This window comes from Nicotiana attenuata, unplaced genomic scaffold, assembly GCF_001879085.1.
Source record: "Nicotiana attenuata strain UT unplaced genomic scaffold, NIATTr2, whole genome shotgun sequence".
Classification (NCBI taxonomy): Eukaryota; Viridiplantae; Streptophyta; class Magnoliopsida; order Solanales; family Solanaceae; genus Nicotiana; species Nicotiana attenuata.
Genome location: NW_017674736.1, coordinates 37573 through 40957, shown reverse-complemented (window position 1 = coordinate 40957; position 3385 = coordinate 37573).

The window sequence follows — 3385 nt, the reverse complement described above, 5'->3', positions numbered from 1 at the left end:
CGACACCCCAACTCAGGCCCGTGGTCAAAACCATCGAGATCCCGCCTGCACGCAACTAAGCCATCAGAATTCGCACCTCTCTAACTCAACCGAGTACGCACAAACCGTCCAATCCAAGAGTGCTGCCACAATGCCAGTAGAGAATTCCCATTCAAAAGGACCATTTACTTCCATTGCTATGCTGACCCAACACTACTGAACTGACTCATTCCTTCGGATAGTCGATATGCAATAATTCCCATCAAAGCCCCACATACAGATAACCCTAGCATGAACCACGTAGCTCGGAAGCTCATAAACCACCGCATTTCCTCTAAAGCACCCCGTCCTGCCGCACCCACGACGCCCACACTAAATAGACCTTCTGTGAATCTGAAGTTGTTCCTCAGACTCCCCTTGATGCCGAAATGTAGATCCATTATTGACGTAGAAATACTGCAAGCCCCAACATCACCCCGTTTGAGATCTCAGACCCTGGTCATTCCCCGATTCCGGGAACCTACCAATACCACATTTGCACATGCCTCAGGCTAAAACTGATATAAATCTGACTCCGCAATCTGAATGCCGCTATTGGACTCCTCCACTTAGCACAAAGCCATAGAAAACGACGTCTGATGATCTGCAGAGCTAACCTTCACAGCTCGTACAACAAAAATCACAAGGTACTCCAATACCGCCAACTATCCTCAATCAACACCCACCATGCTTCCGATGCGCCTCCATGTAAACAACAGAATAGTCTCTCAATACCTCTGTATCTTCAGTCTGGACAACACGTTGAGGCAATGCCTAAGNTTCACATATGATAGCCAACAATGTCAACACCGCATTAATTTCTGATGCCTATTCAGGAGAAAGCCACAATGCACCACATATTCCTTGCCCATAGTAGACACTCACTCAAGCCGTAGTCAAACCATCGAGAACCCTTCGAGATTCGCCCGTACGCAATTAAGCCATCAGTACTGCACCTCCCCAACTCAACCGAGTCACACAAACTGTCCAATCCAAGAGTGCTTCCACAAATACCAGTAGAGAATTCTTATTCAAAGGACCAATCACTTCATCGCTATGCTGACCTAACACCACAAAGCTGACCCATTTCTTCGGGTAGTCGATATGCAATAATCCCAATCAAAGTCCCAACATCGTCCCGTACAAGATCTCAGACCTTAGTCATATACAAATTCCGGGAACCTACCAACACCACACATACATATACCTCAGACCGAAACTGATGCAAGTCTGACTATGCAATCTGAATGCCGTTGATGGACTCCTCCACTTGGCGCAAAGCCATAGAAAACAACGTTTGATGATCCGCAGAGCTGACCATCACAGCTCGTACAACACAAATCACAAGGTACTCCAATACTGCCAACTATCCTCAAGCAACACCCACCATGCTTCCGTTGCGCCTCCATAGAAACAACTGAATAGTCTCTTAATACCTCTGTATCTCCAGTCTGGACAGCACGTTGAGAAAATGTCTGAGCATCCTTGACTCCCTCGTAGCCTGTCTGTAGCATCACGAACCACTGGCGCATAACGGACAACGAGAGCGTAATATTACACACGAGTGGATGTAAAGGAACATAAGTTATATACTTCGAGCTGAATCAATATCGCACGATAAGGAATGAAAGAAGGGGAATTTCCTAACAGTTCTGTAGCCTCTCGAAGATAAGTACAGACGTCTCCGTACCGATCCGCAAGACTCTACTAAACCTGTTTGTGACTCGTAGCACCCATGAACCTAGAGCTCTGATACCAACTTGTCACGACCCAAAAATCCCTCCGAAGGAGTCGTGATGGCACCTAGTCTCTAAACTAGGTAAGCCTAACATTAACTGAGATAACATTTATATTTGCTAACTTTAATCTGAATAACTCTTAACAATTTACAATTCCCAAAACCGGTGGTACAAGTCACAAGCCTTTCTAAGAGTAGTTATACAAAATAAATACATCACTGCTCCGAAACAAAAGGAACAAATGGGAATAAGTACAAATGAAGGTGACTCTGAGGCCTGCGAACGCTGTAGCAGGTTTACCTTGAGTCTCCACCGCAATGACCCGCACAGCTACTATCGATCAAATACCTGGATCTGTACACAAAAATGTACAGAAGTGTAGTATGAGCACACCACGGCGGTGCCCAGTAAGTATCAAGACTAACCTCGATGGGGTAGTGACGAGGAACAGTCCAGACACCTACTGGTCAAATAAATTGAACAGGATTTGATAATAAACTATCAATCTAAAAATGATATAGTAATATCAACAGCAGGGAAAGAACAAACTACAATCAGTAGAAATAATAAAGAGAAACACAGGTGGAAACGAAGATAACCAGATAAATTAACACCAACATAGCTGGAACACAGACAAGTAATGAAAAATGTACTCAAACAAGGAAGGCGATGCCAACTCAATAAGTCATATCGTTTCTGATGCACAATTTCTAGACATCTCGAACTCGATGTCTCATATCATAACCTCAATTACCAAACTTTTAGCATACCCGGCACCTCGTGCCCACATATTTCTATCTCACTTTACACAACAACGTTCTCATGTTACTCGGTTCATAGGGTCTGTAACCAATACAATTAAGATGTTCAAGGAGTTTGATTTACATAACCTAAGTGGAGTACAGCTTCTAAACCAATTAGGAACTCAGCAAGAAAAGATGAAGTTATTTTTAGAAATCATTTAAATAAAGAAAGTACCATTTTCAATTAAAGTACAACATCGAATGAAATATTACCTTTAACAAGAAATTTAATAAATTATCTTAGTAGAAATTCCATTTTTAAGTAAAATACAACCTCAGACAGTTTAAAGAAATTTAATTGAGTAACTAAATGAATTGAAGATGAATAATTATTGAAATTTGAAGCAATGAAAAATATGTATATAAACAAGTACATAATAAGGGTCACGAAAAAAACCAAGAAGCACAATAACCTCAACAAAACAACAAGACATAATAAGCACGTGATAACTACACCGGTAACCACAACAATTGGACATGTAACATATTCGCACGAAGTCATAGAGGAACTCACAATCAAGAAGTATCAAAACAATAAGGAAGGCAATCACTTCAATTAAGACAATTAAGGGTCAATGTAACATGTGAGAATTAAAGGAAAGCTAACAACGTTATATGGAGCATATAGAGGTAATTTAAGCAACTAGGAAACCCAATCATAACATGATACTTTCCACATAAGGACCTAAGAACCCTAGAGCAAATTTCCCGCAAATAAGTCCGAGCACCCACTCGTCACCTCGCATGCACGGACTACAATTAGCATAGAAGACTCAAATCCTAAGGGGAAGTCCCCCACACAAGGTTAGGCAAGATACTTACCTC